Source organism: Cynocephalus volans, chromosome 7, assembly GCF_027409185.1.
Source record: "Cynocephalus volans isolate mCynVol1 chromosome 7, mCynVol1.pri, whole genome shotgun sequence".
In the NCBI taxonomy this organism is placed as follows: domain Eukaryota; kingdom Metazoa; phylum Chordata; class Mammalia; order Dermoptera; family Cynocephalidae; genus Cynocephalus; species Cynocephalus volans.
In genome coordinates this window covers 147,335,825-147,354,959 of record NC_084466.1, presented here as the reverse complement: position 1 = coordinate 147,354,959, position 19,135 = coordinate 147,335,825, and the positions used below count along the sequence as shown (strand labels likewise).

Genomic DNA, 19,135 nt, shown 5'->3' with positions numbered 1-19,135 from the left:
TTTTCTTTTTCTTTTTTTTTTTTTTCCTTTTTTTTTTTTTTTTTTTTTTTTTTTTGGCGAGGTGGCGTGGGGGGATCGGAGTTAGAGTCAAGGAGAAGGCGGGGGGGGGGGAGTTTCTCGGGGGAGGCCAAAAAAAAAAAAAGTTTTCTCTTCTCTGCAAAAGGCGGGCAGGGCGCCCTAAGTCCAAGGACAATCCATGGAAGTGTTCGCTTCTTCACAAGTTGTGCAAACGATTTGTTAGTTCATGAGCCTAATTAGTGCGGGGATCACATAAACAGCTTCCTCCGAAGCCTGGTAAATGGCTTGATGATTGGTCGCTATTACTCGCCCTGAGGTGGAAGGGGGGAGACTCTTTAAAGTGCGTCAGAGGGAGGCGAGCGCCTGGGAACCCGGAGCCCTGGATCCGGGCCGAGAGTGGAACGGAGTCGGCGCCGCCGCCCGGGCCGCGCCTCCCGCCGCCCGCCAGGCGCCCGGCCTCTCCGCGCCCTCGCCCCGCGCCCCTGGCTCACTCGCTCCCGCGGCGCCCGCTGCGGCTTCTCCTCCTCCTCTTTCGCCTCCTCCACTCCCTCCGGTTTCTTCGCCTCCTCCTCCTCTTCTTCCTCCTCCTCTTTCCCCACCTCCTCCCCCTCAGCCACCGCCTCCTCCACCACCACCACCACTCCCTCCGGGGCACCCTGGTCCCTGCAGAGTCCCCGGCAGGCGCCGCCTCCGCTTCGGCCCCCTCGATCCCGAGCCTGCTGCGCCCGAGCTCTTAGGACAGACGGACAGGCAGACACACAGATTCCGCGCGCCTAACGCGCCGCCGCTGCTGTCCCCCGCGGCCCCGCGTCGGGGGAACTGGCGTCGCCCGGGGAGCACCGTGAGGGTAAGCGGGAGAGGGCTGATTCCCGGCGAGGGCCACCGGCGCGGTTCGGTGACACCAATCCCCACCCCCAGCACGACTCCCGGCGGTTTCCGGGGCGAGAGGGCCCGGGGTGGCGGGTAGGTCCGCCCACCCCTCGAGCCACGCGCAGCCTGCAGGTCCCAGGGTCGGTGCGTTCGCGGTCGGTCCTTGATCCGCTTATGCGTTTGCAAGTTGAGACCGGAGCCGCTAACACTGCCGGGGCGGTGGGATTCCAACTCGCGCCCGCACTGGCCGCACAGGCTCTCGCTTCTTCTGTCTGGGAGAGCGCTCGCCTCCTTCCCTCAAATAGTTCCTTCTGGAATGTCTGGGACCGGGAGTCCAGGGTCAGGGGAGAGCCCGAAGTGGTGCTACTATTATCGTGCCGTTGTTATTATTATTGTTGGCGTTGTCATTGTTATTACTTTTGCTGCTATTATTATCATTTCTATTATTATTCTGCCATCTGTTGTCCCCGGGGCGGGTTGCTGCGCAAACCCAGGTCTCGAAACTAAGGACTGATGATCGCGTCTCCGGTCCCAGGCCGTGTCCGCATTTTCGAGCTCTCCTTGGGTTTTGGGACGATTTTAGGGCCGAGTTCTCTCGTCCCCATTGGCTCGCGCGGCGGCATAATTATGATCACATCCCCCAGGCTGCTGGCGCTGCTCTCTGTTTATTGGTGGTTAAAGATCTATTATCTATTCATCGGCCGCCTCTTTTTTCCTCCTTTTTTTTTTTTTTTTTTTCCTTTTTGCCAATTACATTCTTCTGAAGTAAAGTACCAGCAGGTATTTTGCACGTTTACAATTAATGATAAAAAATCTGGCGTCCTTTAAATCTATTACTCCCAGGCCCCTGTCATTTCTCTTAAGGATGAAGAAATGCCTGTGTTTGGTGACTAGGTTGCTTTGAAACCCGGGAGAAGTAGATCGGGAGGGGGTAGAAGAGTAGAGTCGACCACGAGCGAGGCTGGAACGCCACCAGATACATCAGCCCAGGGTCCGGATCTTAGGCCACACTACGCACTTCCCCCGCTACCCCTTTCTCTGACCCCAGGTCTCCCCTTCCCCTCTCCTGGTTTCACCTGTGTACATTTATGTTCGTGTCAGTTTCTCTACTTCCTTATTACAAGTATATAGTATTGTTGGGGATAGGGATCCAAAAAACCCTTTCAAGAACCCGTCTGGGCTGGGAGCTGTGTTTTCTGGGGTTGTTGGCACCAGACAGATTAGTAAGGCACCAAAAGAAATCATTTTTGCTGCCCCCCAACCTTGCCAGGGCACGCATATGCACACATTAACATCTTTGCCCTCACAGTGGGAGAAACTGCTCCTGCCTCATGCTTCAGACCTCTGCAACACAAGCTCTGGGCTGGGTTCCTGGCCCCATTTTCACCCTTTGTCAATTTCAAGTAGCCTTACTTTGCCCCCTCCCTCTTTTTTTCTAGGTCCAAAGATTCTGGAGTGTATCTAGCCCCTTGGGATGAGTGTTCATTCAAAAAGGCACCTCCCTCAAACCTGAACCACCATCCCCCAGAGTATTATCTCCAGCTCAGAAATTCCTCCCTCAACTAGGTTGTGAAGATAGAGGCTGGCAAGTGTGCCCAGGCCTGCAGGGAACCAGGAGCCTGAAGCAATGGTGAAGGGTGGAGGTGTGTTTGTTGTGCCCAGCCAGCAAGCCTAGGTTGGAGCTAGGGGCAGCCCCCAGGTTTCAGAAGCTAGAAACAAATATCCAGTTTAGGCAGTCTGTAGATCCTGGATCCTGGAGCAAGCAGAAGAGGATGCCCTTCTCCGTGGGAGCCTCTGGAGGACGACTGAAGGGTTAGGCTCCAGCCTCGCCCTCAGGCCAGGCCCTCCAAACTTGGCTGGAGACTCTGGGGTTGCAAACTGGGGCCACTAAAAGCCCCACCCATGTTGCAGGGCAGGGAATGGTGGTTTATTGCACAGTTAGCATTCGTGATCTTGGCTGGGGGTGTAAAAGTTGTTGACCTTGAGGGCAAGGGCAATCCAGTTGATGTCTGGGAGATAAGGTGAAAAAATGATGATGTGTGATATGTGAGGGTGTTCCCCCTCTTTTAATACTTTCAGCCCTGAGCTCTAAGATGTAGTTGGTACTCACCAACCCTTACCCCCTTGGCCAGAATGCATTTGAAGGGTATCCTAAGGGTGGATGACAGACTGGATACAGGAACCCTCAGCCTCCTGCTCCAGCTGGAACATTTGGCCCAAGCAGAGAGCCAGACTTCTCCAAGACAAGACTGGGGTTGTGTGGCATCCTCCATAGGCCACCCACCTCTTGAAAACTGTCCTTCAAGGGCCGGGTTTGCCTAAGTGTCTCTGGCTGGCAGGCAGGTGGGAGACGGTGAGGGAGCAGCAGGATCTGCAACTAAAGGGAGCAGGGCATTCCAGTTCCTCTGTCCCGAGGGCCACTGGCCCCCAGATGTGCTCCAGCCCCCTAGACAGAGAAGAGGGTTTCCGGTGAGTCAGGGGCAGTACAGAAGTGATGGACATTGGGTAACCTATGCTAATTTATGCACCCAGACCTGAGGAGCCCAGGAAGGATCGTGCCCCAGCCCCAACATGCAACGTGCATGAGAATTAACTAGGAGAGTAACTCATTAACCACACTGGCTGGTGGATGTGCCCAGAGCTCTGGGCACTCAGGTCTGGACTCGAACCCTGAACTCCTAGACGGTGTGGTCGCAGCTCACTCTACTCTTGGCTTTGGGCCTTGCAGAATGTGCCCCCCATTTGTTCCTTATCTGCCCAAGGAGTAGGGGTTGGGTTAAGTACCGGTGCATGCAGTGGGAGATTGGGGCATTTCTGAGGCTCTAGCTCAGAACAAGGGGTTTCCTCCTTCTGCCTTGTATGGCCCCAAGCCTCTGCCGGTTGGGCTCTGTAGCCTCAGAAATCTACACTGTGCAGCCATCTAGACTAGCAGACACATTTGAAGGTTACAATCCTGGATCTGTCACTTACTGATTGACCCTGGACAACACCACAACCTCTCTGACCACATTTTGTTTTCTGTAAAATTATAGCCAAGGCTGCCTAGAAGTCAGTACAGGGTAACAGTTGGGCCTGTTTGGAGGAGTGATAAAACTATTCTACTTCCTGACTGTGTGACCTTGGGCAAGTTACCTAATCCGTTACTCTGTTTTCTCTTTTCTGAAATGGGAATAAACAATAGTACCTTGGCCCTTGGGATTGCTCAATGAGATAAGCCAAGCAAAGTGCTTAGACAGTGACCGGCACATAGTGAGCTGTAATAAAAGTTAGCTCCTGTCTTTGATGTTGCTGTCACTGGGCTTCAGGCTGTGAACAATAAGTTGTGCAAACATGAGCTAATGCTGGTCTCACACTCCTGACACACTCCTTCGTTCTCCCCCAAAGGCCACCAACTTCCCTATGGAGGAGTAGGGGTGAAAGACGCCTGGATTCCTGGCTCCTTGAAGGCATCAAAGGGCAGGAATTCCTGGGGATCTGTGTGATAACCATCTGCTACGAGTTCCCTGCACGGCCCCCTGTGCTTCAAAGAAGTAAGCAGCAGTGTCCCACCCTCTAATGGCAGCTCTGTGCTAGGCCCCTGCGGTATGTGCTGTGGGTGCACAGCCTCGCGCAACTCAGAATAGGTGAACGGGAGCTGTCTGGGATCACTACCTGCTTGACTTTCTCCTTCTCGAGGCTTGGTTGTCTCATCTGCAAAAAGGAAATGTGAATATCTTAATGGTTGTTGAGAGGAATCAGCGAGCTAATGCTTGGCACACTGTTGGCGTTCACCAAATTTTAGTTATTGTTAGGCCATGGCCTTGTACAGTCTAGCCCACCCTCCGCACCATGGCACGTCCGTGTCGCCGCGGTTTGGACGCTTCCAGTGAGCCAGTAAGATAAACCGGTTCGGGAAGCGCGGGCGCCAACGACGGGTAAAACGCGGACGCCCTTTGCCAAGCCCAAGGCACGCGAAAGGTGTCCTGCGATGGGGAGGCCTCGGGGGTCGGTTAAAAACCCCTCCAGCCCAGTGCGATTCCGGCCTCTCCGAACGCGTAGGGCGACGGTGGGAAAACGAAAAGTAGAATTCATACCATCAATACATTTTTTTTTTTTTTTTTTTAAATTATTAAGGCAAATTCCTTTCTGGCCTCCTCCCCGAAGGCCTCTCTCCGGGCGGGCGCGACGGCCCGGGGCCCCGATCGGCGTGCGCGCAGCGGCGCCTAGTGGCGAGGGCCAGGCGCAGGAGCGGTGCCCGCCGAGTCGCTCAGGCCCGCAGTACCTGAGCCCGTGCGCCCAGGGAGTGCCGGGGTTGCGCCCCACTGCCAAGATGTCGCCGAAACCGCAATCTGGGCCGGGGAGGAGGTCTAAGGAGGTCCACTCGCTGCAGAGGAGGGAGGACGACTTGGAAATGTGTCCCTCTTCCCTCCATAAGCTTCGGCTCCCCGCTTCACCGTTCACCAGCCACGCTAGAATTCTAGCTTTACTAGGAGTCGGGTTTCCTTCCGAAGTGGGCGGGGAAAGGGGGACAGGTTCTGCTCTACGAAGGACGAGGCGGCTGTGATCCCTTGTACCAGGGAGATAGGCTGTCCAGCTACCGCGCAAATGCGGTCTCAAGTCCATGCCTGAAGTCTCAGATCTCCGGACCCGACCACCGCCGCTCAGAGAACGGGCCCCTGATGGCCTGCGCGGGCCCCTCTTGGGGAAGAGTCGGAAGAGGTGGGGTCGCAGGGTGCAGCGCTCCCAAATTTGCGCCTTCTCGTGGCTGGCTGAGAACGTCCCGAGACAGGGGGCCCTTGCTCACTGCAAGATGGTGATTGATCACCCGCCACACACTTGGAGAGCACGATTGGGCAGCCGCGATGGGGCTCTGGTGTCTCGCCCCTTCCGCCTGGAGAGCGCGGGTCCCAGCCCCGTCTGCCCTGGGGCGCCCTGGTTCCTGCCGTGAGATGAGGCTGTGGAATCTGCTTGGGCTTCGCTGGAAACCCGTGTGATATGAAGGCGGCCCCGAAGCGGCGCCCATCAGCGGAACTGCTGGGAGCGCCGACCTGGGGGAATCGAGCCCTTGCGGGGGGTCTCAACCCTGGTTCTGGCCTCTACGGCTCCAGGTGACCGCAGGAGACTGGCGCTGTGCTCCAGATGTCAGCAGGAGCCTGTGAGCTTCTGGGTCTCCCGAGATCCATCCGTTTTGAGATCCAACGCTCCAGAGTCAGGAACTCTGCACTGATGCCTGAAGCCACATACAGGACCCTACCTTCGGGATTTACATCCTTCATCACGTTGAAACTCGCCAGTCTCTAAATACACACGCACGCTGTCCCAATTCACTATCGAAAGCAAGGAAACAGAATCAAAGGGGATCCCAGTTTCTTTCTCCCTCAGCTGCCTTCAAATGAAAACCCAAGACCAAGCAAGGGCAGGCAAGGTTCAGCCAGACGTACACACGGACAGGGACAAGGAAGTAGGGAACAAGGACACGGGTGACTGCCCTGGGCAGGGGTGAAGACAGCTCTGCCTTCCTTGTGTAGGTGGAGGTGCTGCGCCCCCCTCTAATCGCCCCCAAAACTGAGCCTTCATCATGCCACAAGAGCACCGACTGGCACCCATACCACCCAAGCCTGAGGCAGCCCAGCCCGGGAGGTGGGCACCCCTTCTGACTCCTCTCCTCAGCTCTCTGGCATCTTTTTGTTTGAGACTCTGCTCTCTTCCAGCCTCCTAACTTGGAGTCAGGGAATATAAGGGGCTCCTTGAAGTTTTCATATTCAATCCACTTTCTAACCTACCCCACCTCTGAAACACTGGTGTTCCATGAGCCCCTCTCTCATCTCTTAACCATCTGTTCTTTTAGATCCTTCCCATTTTCTGAGCTCTGGAGTCTGGGCTGGGGCTTAGAACGGGTAACATGGTCATTTTAGGAAAAAAGGAAACTGGCGGCTTTCCCCCGCCCCCCCCCCCCTTGGACTCTGCAGCTCTCCTTGAAACGAGGAGGATGCAAAGAAAAAGAACGCTGACAATATCGAGCTTTAGAATTTAAAAGCATGTTTTCTCACACTCATGATCTCAGGGAACATCACAATGAGACCTGGTAAGTTAGAGGAGTCATGATACCCATTTTCCGGGTGAGAAAACTGAGCCTCAGAGAAATGACACAAAGTCGCTTGGCGTGCGCCCACCTCCTGCCCATGGGTGCAGTAGTTTCACTCCATGAGGAGCCCTGGAATGCCCGCCTCTCCTCCCCACCCATAGTCACCAGATGCCTGCACTCAAGCCAAGGAGAAGAGGCAGGAAAGAGTCCCCGTAGGCAAACCGCTGCTCCCAAAACTGTAGCTCGAAGCAGGGCTAGTCCAGGCGGCCCCACGTAGTGTAACTTCATGCCCGCTTCGCCCGCCATTGTCCTCCAGGCCACTTTTCCCAGCTCAGGCCCTGCCGCAAGCCTCTGTCTTCTTCTGTAGTTGTAGCCTATGGACTTAAGCCCCAGGTTTAGGACTGGAGAACCGTCGGCGTCCTCGCTGCAATCAGTGAGCAGAAAAGCTAGCAGGACAGTGCTGCGTGGCAGCGGCCGGTATCCTCACGTGGCTCCTGTGGGCGCCTCAAAGCGACCTTGAAACCTCTGGTGGTGGCCAAAGAGCAGCACCCGGCCGGGGAAACCGGAGCGCAGCCCGAGCTCCCCGCGCAGCCAGAGAAGCGGCCCTCGGGCCCCTCGTGCAGCGTCCTCTGCCTCTTTAGCTCAGCCCGGCCTGTGCAGAGCCGGGGAACAGAAGAGAGGACAGCGGCTGGGAACTTGGAGCACAGAGGGTCTGCCACCCACCTGCCCCGCCGCGAATAGCCCACCCCTCCTGAGCAGCCCTGGAGGGGCCCCGAAGCTGCCCCTCCCTCCAAGCCACACTCACATTCCGGGACCCCTCCTGCCTGGAGGTTGGACACACTGGGCCCCGCTCCCCTATTGTCACCCCCGGGGCGTCGGGGCTCTAGGACTAGGCATGCGCCCCGCTTCCTCAGCGGCCCCGCGGAGCCCTGGGCTTCGCAGTCTGGCCCTGGCTGCTGGAGAAGAGGCTTTCCAGGGGGCTGCAGCAGCCGCACCCCGAATGGGCCTCCGAAGCCTCGCCGCTGAGCCCCCAAGTGTCCCTCACTCCCAGCGAGGGCCCGGAGAGTCCCGGCCGCAGCCGCCCTCCGCTTAGTCCGGCCGCCAGCGCCTCGCCGGGGGCTGCGCGACAAAGGGTGGCATCGCGGCGGCGCGGGCAGGGACCGCATTGGTTCAATATTAGCTTTTCATTCCAGTCTATTGTGCCCATCTGAGATAATATTGACTCTGAGGTGAGAGCCCACAGACGACAGGGCGCGCCTAGCGCTCCGCAGCAGGGCGCTCGAAGGAAAGAACCAGAAACCGAGAGAGAAAGAGACAGCAAATAAAAGACGCTGGGGCCGCGGACGGCACGGCACGGGGACGCTGGCCGCGCGTGCGCCCGGGCCTCGAACCCGGGAACTGCGGGTCACGGGACGGTCCCGAGGTGGCCTGAGGAGGGGCGCTGCGCGTTCCCATCGAAAGCAGCCCTCGGTGAACACTTTCATCTTCCAGACAATTGATTTTGAGGTCCCGCTTCTAGGGACTCTGGAGAAAAACGAATTCGCGCACACTGTTTTAGGTTGCCAAGAAGACAAGATCCGCCACTGGGATAGTTTCCCCTTTTAAACGGTGTGACTCTTTAGAGTAACTTTTCTGTCGAAGTGTTTCTCCTATTTCCCCAGTTTGAGAAAACACACGCGGCGATTATTAAGCTGTATTACTTGCCGGTGCGCGGTTAATATCAAGTTTCTAATGGTGCATTTTGCTTTGCTTTGAGTCGTCTCCTTGCAGCCCACCGGCGGGTCCCCTAACTGCCTTTAAGGGGCCTCTGGAACGTTCAAGTCTTGCATAGATTCGTTTCAGTTTCCAAATGCCTACGTTGGAAAATGACATTTTGAGTTATTTGTCTGAGAAAAAAATACTTAAGCTTACACTCACGGGACCAAACGCCAAACGCACAGGACTTGCAGTGAACGTGGTGAGTGTGGCCTCCGTGTCGTTTGCAAAAAATTGGCGCCCTCCCCCCAACTGAAGTCTGACCTCTGTGAGAGATAATCCGTTAACTCCGTTACCCCAATAAGAAGCTGATCGTTGGGGATCTTTCCGGCCACCCCAAAGACACGTGGACACTTGGGGAGCAGGGATAGGGCGAGGGCTGGGGTGGCAGCCTCGGCGGCATCGGGAGACTGCGAGACCAGCGTGCGCTTCCTCTCGGGCACCCTGTACTAAGCTGGCGCTCGGCGACACGGAGCTCCAGCACAGCACCTTGGATATTTCAGAGGACATCGTTTCATATATACGATCTATAACATATATGGTCCATTTGTACTCGTACACTGTTTAACATATTCTATGCATTATATGTTTCAGCAGGTTATATATTGGCTAATCTATATGCAACGTCTAGTTCCTATATTACATTGTTATATTACTTATTTAACATACAGTATGTTTTATTGTACATTATATAACTTATATTATATACAGTTCTGGATATATATTTGTGTGTGTGTGTGTGTGTGTGTGTGTGTGTGTGTGTGTGTGTGTGTAAAGGTATTTGGGGGAGTCTTTAATCTCCCTGCAAATACATATTTCACTATTTTAATATAACTTTATAAAGTCCTAATCGAAACCACTTTGAATCCAGCTATGTCTTTATAACAAATAACCTGGGGTCCAATTTCGGCTCCAGGAAAAGGCGGGGCAGGGACAACTCTGCCGTGAGGGACAGTAGGAGCCCTCTGGAAAGTGGTTTCCCAAATGTCCACTCCCTGGGGACAGAAAGACAATGTTCTTGACGCCACGGCGGCCGCCTCCTCTCCTCGCTTGTGTTGTGGTGGTTGTTTTGGTTTTGAGAGAGGCCGTTTAGAGGCTCCGATGGTCTCTAAACTGATGTCATGAATTAAAAATGGATTTGGGGATTGCAGCATATGCTCCGCTGAGGCGTCTCAGAGAGAAGCGTAGGCCTTTCGCCTCGGGTTCTGGGCTCCAGACGACAGAGTGACAGGCTCCAGCCACCGTGCGCAACGCGGGCGCGGAGGGGCGCGGCGACTCACGCAGGTCCCCGGCCCCAGCTTGCGGCCGCCCTCCGCGACACCAAGCTAGGAAAAGCTGTCCCGGGCTTGGACCGCTTACAGATCAAACGCTCCCAACTCTAGTCCGCCCTTAATATCGATGACGAGCTAAAATAAACAAGCAGTCAGTCGGGAGTTCCCTTAGGAGGGCAGGGACTAGATGGTCAGAGGAAAATGAAGTCCGGGTTTCAGATGTGAGCACGTTATCGCCCCTTTAAAAGACAAGAACCGCGGGAGGAATTCGGTTTAATAGGAGAAGGGGAGTGGGGGGAAAAGACGAAGTCAGGTACAGCCTACTCAAGCATCAGAAATGAGACACGTCCTAACTTTACAGCGGAATAAACAGGTTGCTAAATAAACTCTGCTACTTCGGAGGCCTGGGAGTTGGAAGAGAAATTGGGGTGGGGAGGTGGTGGTGAGAAAGACACAGCAGAGGAGTTATTTCTTAAAAGCACAACCGTCCCAATGGTTACCTGGTGAACATCTTGTAGAACAAAACAGTGAAACTTGGCCAGGAAGCCTTGGCTCTCCACTTCCAGCAAAACTCAGGATTCAGTGAGGGCCAGCGCCTGCCTCCGATCTGGCCCAGTCCCCAGTCCTGGGGAAAGGGTTTTGTGGACGTGGAGGACTGCAGGCTGTGCCCCTCTGTTCCCTCCCTGAAGGGGCTCCTGAGAATCTGCTAAAATGAGCTGAGGGGGGAGGTAGTGGGGGCAGAGATAAGAGAAGGAAGAATGTCTTCTTATTGGCAAAAATAACACAACCAACTTCCCCCACCCCAGGGGCTGCATGGGGAGGCATCTGAACATGCCAAGCCTTCCAGATCAAGAGTAGCTCATGGTGCCAGCCATGTGGAAGTGGATCTCCCCCAGATGGGCTTGGACACATCTGGCCCATCTGCAGCATTTTCCCAAACCAGGTGATCCATCTTGTCCATGTCTAGCGTGGTGAAAAACTTTATTCTAATGGTGTAAGCATCAGAGTTCCATATTTCTGCCTCTTGCTCTGAGCCCCATGATCCTGGGTTAAAGGACAGCTGCTCAGGTGTGCTGGGAGCAAGATAGTGTCTATTTCATTTCTCATCTGCTGCAGAGCATCTCCTACAAGAGATAATCTATTTCTTTCACTGATGGCACCTGTCCCGGGTAATATACTAAACACCTATTACAAGGATATATCTCACCCTGTCCTCCCAGCAATCCATTGAACCAATGGAAGTCTATTACCATTTTCCACATGAGAAAACTGAGGCTCTGAGATGATAAAAGATTCACCCAAGGTCACACACAGAGCAAGTAAATGAGGAAATCTGGATTCCAACCCCAGTCTGTTGGATTCCAGCAACTTTTCCTTTGTCCCCCCCCCCCCACCTCTTCTTTCCTATCAAAATGTCCCTTTTGACTCAGTAAAGTAGTCAAGGCCTACAGGGCTAGAAAAGAGATAACACTTTGCTCTTTAGTCCTCAAAAAGGTCAACGACCATAAGAATCAGAGCCTGGATCCCACGTCCCTCCAGAGGGTTTATTCCAGGTGCAGAAGAGACAATAAGCAGTTGGCACGTGGATAGCATGCATGGTTTACAAAGAGTCTACCCATACCTCACTTCACTCACCTCTCCCTCCAGCCCTGTATAGTGGATGCTGCCACTATTACCCCCTTTTAGAGAGGCAGGAATGGGTTCGGTGAGGTTGCATAACTTGCTCGCTGCCCAGCCAGTCCACACAGAGCCCTGGCACCACCCAGGCCAGGCCATTCCAAGCCTCCCAGCTTTGTAGATTACCACATATGGGACCATTTAATCAATGAAGTTAGGCCTTGCATTCTGTTGGGAAATTGCTAGGTTGTTTTCTCTTTTTCACATTTTAACTGTTCCTGCAAATATTATTTCAGGATCCAGTCTTTCTCTGCATTTATGCTTCTCATACACACACCTTCTCCATGTGTGTAGCCATCTGTATGGCAGGACTGTCAAGGAAACAGAACAAGGAGTTGCCCTTATCTGTGGTCAGATAATATTTAGAGTCCAGAGTGCATAGGTTTTATCTATAATTGTTTATTTTGTTTTGTTACCATATGCCTTATGCATATCACAAAAACTCACATGTATGATCAAGGGTTTAAAATTGGGGGGGGTGTATTTTTTTCATGACTTTCATAGTATTTTAAACCTCTCACTTTATTTTCTCTTAGCTAAGATTCAAAGGGAAGAATTTGAGGTAGGAGAAATCCTTTGGTCAAACAGTTCCATATCCAAAGAGATAACCAAGAATGAAGACAGGAAATTGCTCCAGAGTCTCTGACCTTGAGAGGATGTACCCAGATCCCCGCCACCAGCAAGAGACCACCAGGTACTGGTGTTCTCAGCCTTCAGATGCCAGGGTTCCCTCACCTGGCTTATTCTGAACTTCACCTGTTCACTTCTCTGCAAGAAACATGCCTCTCCACCCCATGAAAAAGCTTTTTTCCCCTCATTATTATAAAATTATATGTATACTTTTCTATTATACCAGAATGTGTAAAGAAGTCAGTAATAATCATCCAAATTCCCCCTACCCAGAGGTCACTGCTGTCAAATATCTGGGGATGTTAACTTTTGACATGTTGCAAAAGAAAAGAAATTAGATTATGTGTACGCATTTTTGTTATTGTTGTTTTAGTGAATAAAAGAAAAAAAAAGAAGCAGGTTATGTGATTCTGTTTATATGAAGTATCAGGTAAAACTAATCTAAATCTATGGATATAGAAATCAGAATGGTGTTGACTGGGAGAGAGTTGACTAGAAAGGGTCACAAGAGATTTTCTGAGGTGCTAGAAATGTTCTATATCTTGCTTTCGGTGATGGTAACATGGATGTATACAATTGCCAAAACTCAATGAATTTAAGACTTTTATGTAATTTTACTTTGAATCTTTATACTTAATAGAGAAAAAGAGAGGAAAGAATCTCAGACAAATATTGCACCAAAAGACCAAACTGTAGAGGTGAGGACGGAGCAAGAGTCTGGGCTGAAAAGCAGGAGATGCCGAGCTACAACAAGGCACACCTGGCACTTTACAGAGACAGACACCGGCTGGGCTGGGGACTTCATTCCAGCCTCTCCCAGGGCTCCTTTTTGCAGGTCTGCAGTTAAATCCAACAGGGCTCGATCCTTAAAAGGGTAATGCAATCTGAAGATACTGCTGGGACCCACCATTTGCCAGACTCCCTCTTCTTTGATGCGGTTACCTGCCTTGTCCATGGTGAGGCATTTCCTGAGGGGTTGAGGGTTTCCCTTAAAGCCTCACAACAATCCTAACAAGACAGAAGTCCTCAACTTTCAAACATTCCAAAAGTTGCTTTCTCGGTCACTGTCTGGAACCCAGAATGTTGTCCCTCATAGAAACCTGTTAAATACCTACTCATAGGAATATGAGTGTATTGAGTTATAGTGGTTGTGTGTTAGGGAAAAAATGAGAGGAAAGCAATATCCTTTTTTTAACCCCAAAAATATACCTATCTGATACTCTGTTGGCATTTGAGATTCAAAAATGAAAAATCCCATGATATCTTCCCTCAAGAAGCTCACTGTGCAGTAGAGGAAGACTACCTTGTAAGTACATAAGTGCAATGAAATCTTAGAGGTGCGGTGATAGAAGTCACCTTTCCTTTTTACTGCTGTGAGAGCACACAATTTAACTTCTCAGTCACTACTGGGGAGTTGACTGATATTGACTTTCAGATTATTTGAAGGAAGTAGAGGTGGGCCAAACTTGCCATTCCAAAGGGAAAAAGAAAGAAAACATAAAAGGCATATAAACCCAGGAGAAGGATGCCAGAGGTAGATATGACTGCTTAGTGAGGGAGGAAAAAACATAAACCTCAACACTGGAGAAAAAAAAAAAAGACCGATTTCTCACACCAGCCAGTAGCTGGGGAGCTGGCTCAGGGTGGCTTGGGTGCTGTCACCAGAGCAGAGTGGGTTAGGAGGTCCTAAGCCCTCAGATGTATGGAAGTGTGAGACCACTTAAAATCAGACATTTATAGCATTTTCCAATCACTTATTCATTCTACCAATATTGAGCATTTACCATTTATAAGGAAATTTGCAATTGACCCTGCAATTAAAAGGGTTAAAAAATGTAATCAATCATGGTCTCAAGAACTAGATGGGGAATTAGATAGTAAACTATTATTGAATGAGATAAGTACCCAAACATAAAACGCTCAGGGAAAAGCTGTTGACATTATATTTAAATGACACAAAGCAAGGAAATATTTCCTGTGTTTTTTCCCAAGAAACTCCTGTGGGTAGAGGAAGACCAATGTGCCGGGAGATTCCTTAGGAAAAATAGTAAGGTATTTCAGTAATTGGTAGGCAGTAAAACATGGCAGCAGGGGGATGGGTGATTGACCCTGGGCAGGTAGAAAGAATATACTGAGCAAGGCACAAAAAGGGAACAAGCACTTTTTAAGTGCCTACTCTATGTGAGTACTTTACATATGCTATCATATTTAATTGTCATAAAACCTTTCTAGGGGAGGTATATGTATCCCTGTTTTACAGATTAAAAAAATGGGGGTTAACAGAAGTTAAGTAAATTCTCCAAAGACACACACACAGGAAGTGACAGAGCAAGGAGTCGAACCTTTGATTCCTAAGCCCCAGCTTCAGGCCACGATTCATCAGGAAGCCAGGGCAATAACACTGAAGGATCTACTGACTTCACACTGTTGATCTGAGGATAGAGTACGATTAGGGAGTCTGAATGCCTTTGTAAAATGTGGGCATTAGACAGCATTTGTAGTTAAAATGGTTTGCAGCTATGTCCTCCCCTTCTTGGCCAATTATTCGTTCAACAAATATTTCTTGTGCACATGTGCTGAGCCAGGCACTGTTCTGGGCACTGGCGATAGAGCAGAGAGAAAAACAGACAGAATCTCTGCCCTCACGGAGCTGACATTCCTTAATGGGACAGTCTGCTGACATGAATAAAAAGACTGATCAGCCACATGAAAGAGGCAGAAAGTTTAAGGTTAAACAAAGCTACACATATGCACCGTTTGGAATATTGAAAAACTGGAAACAAACCAAACGTCCTTCAATAGGGACTGGTTAAAAAAAAAAAAATGAGGGTAGACCAAAAGGTCACGAAAAGATTTGTATTATCTTTTAATTCTATTTAAACTTTTTGACGTACCTTCATACTATGATTTATCCATACTACAAAAACTGTGCAGCTATTACAAAGATGGAAGAAGCTCCAAGACCTATTTAGTGGGGAGAAAGCAATTTCCAGAGCAATACATATTATGATCCCATTAATGTTTTAAAAAACGCTACTCATTTGTATGTGTGTGTATATGTGTACATGCATACACTAATACATAGCTACAGTGTATATTTAGATGTAAACTCAGAGAAAAGTTCTGGAAAGATATATGCCGAGCTAACAACTGTGTCACTTTGGGAGAGGAGAGGGGCACTAGTAAGAGATGACGTGGACCAAGGACTTTTACTGGCTACAGTGTATTCTTCTTAGTTGTCTATTTTCTGATGATGAGAATGCATTCGTGTATTGCTCGTGTCATTAAACAAGGAGACACATGCATGTGGGTACAATTTAGTTATAGCAATATGATTATGGGTGACAATTGTTACTCTTTTAATCTCCTTTAATGTTGTTTTAATATATCCATAGAGCGATATATACACATAGATGGGATGATGCCAAAACGTAAAAGGTGAAATTAAAACATGGTATCCTGGCTTGGAAATCTTGCCTCTCCTCACCCCACCTGCAGTTTACAGTGAAACCTTTTTTAAGAGCATCATGGGATGTTGGATAGAAATCCTTGATCTCCCAGTTCTGAGGCACATGTAATTATTTCACAGTTAAGTAGCCGCAAGGATCTTTGCCATAGATATGACTTCATTATGAGAGCATCGGGCCTCTCCCAGCAGTAATTGAGCTTTGGGTGGAGCCAATGTGGGGGATCTAGTATGTGAGGGGAGGCTCCCAAAAGGGTCTCCCTGGTTCCCAAGCCACGCCAAGTGAGCTCGCCTTAGCTTCGGCTGGTCTCTGAAAAACCAGCTCACATATGCCTCCCGAATCTCTTCCATTCTCCCACTCTGTGACTTTGGACAAGTCTTTGCTGTTTCTTTATCTCCAATGGAGGGATGTGGACCTATAATGTTATTTCTAGTCCTAAATTTCTGATTTCTATCACAGCAAGTGTTACAGGGGAACCCCATCCATGTATTCATTCACTCGCACTTGCTGTGCACTGGGGACAGAGAAGCAGAGAGGCCAGATCCCTGGCTTTATTTTGCTGCTCATGGTGGAGTCAAATTATGGGAGATATTGAAGCCAGTGAAACTGCTAGAAAGGCAGACTCAGAACAGAAGTATGGGGATACTCCTCTACTTCTCTGCATTCTCTGCTCTAGATCTCTTAGCAAAGCTGGCCTCTGTTCCTCCAGCCCCTTTCGTCTGAAAATAAAGCTGGTAGAGCCCCTAGCCATGCTGTGTGGCTTCAGGTCCTTGGAGACTAGCTCAGGCCCATGTTAAAGTAGGAAAAAAGCATCTCAGTTGGGAACATGGATGGCCTGAGGTCAGGGAGAGCTCTAGGAGGACTGGAGATGGGACTTAGTTTCCTTCTGGTCAGTCTACTGATTCAGCAGACTTTTATTGAGCACCTACTGTATGCAGTCATAGGTAGGTAGGGGGTTAGAATCCATGGCCTACTCATCTCTCCTGGGCTGGAGGGATCCATACAGAGCCCACAGGTTCCCTTACAATGTGAGTGGGCAAGCTGGCACTGGCGTGGATTGAACAGCCCCTGGGGATGGAGATGGGGCAGCCCTGTCACTACTGAGGATGCAAGCCCCACCCTGAAACCCATTAAACCAATGCCTTGTATGTGAGCCCCTCCCAGCCAAGAGTGCCCAGGGGTGGGGTGATCCGCAACCCGACAGGTGGCCGCAAGCGGTGTTTTCAGGGCACTTATGGGATCCTTTGGGGGAGAGGCTATGCTGTGGTCCTGTGGGCTCTTCAGTAGGAAGAAGGGACTCTATGGGGGCACCAGGAGCCTGGGCATCAGGAGACCCAGGTTCTTCTTGTCCTCATGTGCTGTCAACCTTGGGCAAGTCACCTCACCTCTTAGGACAGATTTGTCAGATGTGCATTGTTTATTATAAAAGTGATACATGATCATAAAAAACTTAAATATGACAGAAGAGGAAAAAGTCAAAATGAAACCCCAACTGACAGTCTGCTATAAAAATTCTTCTAAATATACAAATAGTTACGTACATTTCTTAAACAGAAATTGATACACAAAAGAATTGATATAAACAAAAAGATACATTGTTCTTCCACATGCCATCTTCATTTGACAATGTACCTGTCAGTGTATAGGTCTGCCTCACTTGTCCAGCAACTGCGTAGTGTTCCAGCCCCTATGGACCATTTTGTGAGCCTTTACAAAGGGTAAATTCCCTGAGACGAAACTACTGGATCAAAGGTATTTCTCCACATCCTAGATACATTGAATATTGTTCTTCCATTTTAAACAGTGGTGAGTGAAAATAATACTTTATTGTTCTAATTTTAAATTGATTGTTCGTGAGGCTGAGCATGTTTTTTTATGTTTAGTGGCTATTTTGTATATTTTTTTATTTTTGGAAAATGCTTGCTTGTATCTTCCCAAATATTCTGTTGGAATGATGGTCTTTTTCTTATCTTAAAACAGCACTTTATATAGTTAAACTCTTAATCTATTGCTTGTCATACAAAGTGCATTTTTCTCTCTAGTTTGTTCTTTGTTTATAGCGTGCTTCCCATACCAAAGATTTAAATATTTATGGAGGCAAAATTGTTTGCTTTTTTCTTTTATGAATTCTAAGGTTTACCTCTTTTCAAGAAAGGCTTTTCTCATCCTCAAGATAATGAAATTATTATTCTTTAGTCTCTTATACATTTGGAATTTTTTTTCTGTGAATGTAGCATCAGGTGAAAACTCACTTTTTTCCCCCTCCATCCGAATTATTCCAGCACCATTTATGGAACAGTCTAGCCTTTCTCCACTAACAGGAAATACAATCTTATCACATACTAGATTCCTATATTTGTTTTATTCTATTTATTCTATTCTACATTCTGTTTTACTAATTAATATGTTTGATATTCCTACAACATTATCATACTGCTTAATTATTCTGACTTTGTAATATCTTTTTAAATCCCAAAGGAAAAGCCTTCTCTGATTTTTCTTCTTTTAGAAAAATTGTCTGATCTCATGTATCTATACTCCTAGATAATATTTAGAGTTAACTTGCGAGTTATTTTATTTTTTTAATTTTTAAATTTTTATTTTTGGTGGCCGGCTGGTACTGGTCTCTGAACCTGTGACCTTAGTATTATAAGACCAGTTATTTTAATCAGAAATTTTATTGGAATTGTGTAAAATGCATAAACTAATTTGGGAAAAAATTGAAACCTTCACAATATTTAGTCATCCCAACCAGAAACACAGTAATTTATTTAGATTTTCTTTGATGTACTTTATTACTTGCTTCTAAACAGGTCTTAGAGATTTCTTGCATGAATTAATCATTGTATTTTCAGTTTTGTGAATGATCTATGACTTGCTTTGTTTTGTTTTTGCTATAGTGAATGGAATAATTTTCATTGTATATTTTTCACTTATTATTATTACAAGAGAAAACTAGTTTGTGGGAATCCTTGTCAACTCTCTTATTGTTTCTGTAATCAGTTGAGTCTCTTGGGTTTTCGATTTAATAACTGCTTTACTTATTACAAAAGCAAAGCGTGTCTAGTGTAGAAAATGAAAACATACGAAAGGAAAGAAATAAAAAGTACCTGTAAACCTACTCTTCAGAAATAGTCACTCTTAACATCTTGTTGAATGTCCTTCAAATATGAATACTTACATGTTAAAAATAGTATCAGAATATATATAACATTATACATAAGTCTCCTGAAGTAGACATAAGTATATGTCTAAGAATTTAGACATATGTATACATAGTTTTTCAAACAGTGTCATAATATGCATAATGTTTTATAACCCACTTTTCCTATTTAGTAGAATATTATAAACCTTTTCCACATTATTGTCCTATGTTATCATTT

General features: G+C 48.6%; 1 long non-coding RNA gene across 1 annotated transcript; it reads left to right on the top strand.

Moving 5' to 3' along the window:
- The first annotated feature begins 466 nt into the window (after window positions 1–466).
- Window positions 467–12,649, top strand: LOC134382281 (uncharacterized). Its single transcript, XR_010024062.1, has 3 exons — window positions 467–865; window positions 10,785–10,921; window positions 12,192–12,649. It is a non-coding gene; the product is annotated as an uncharacterized LOC134382281 (long non-coding RNA).
- Window positions 12,650–19,135: the final 6,486 nt, after the last annotated feature.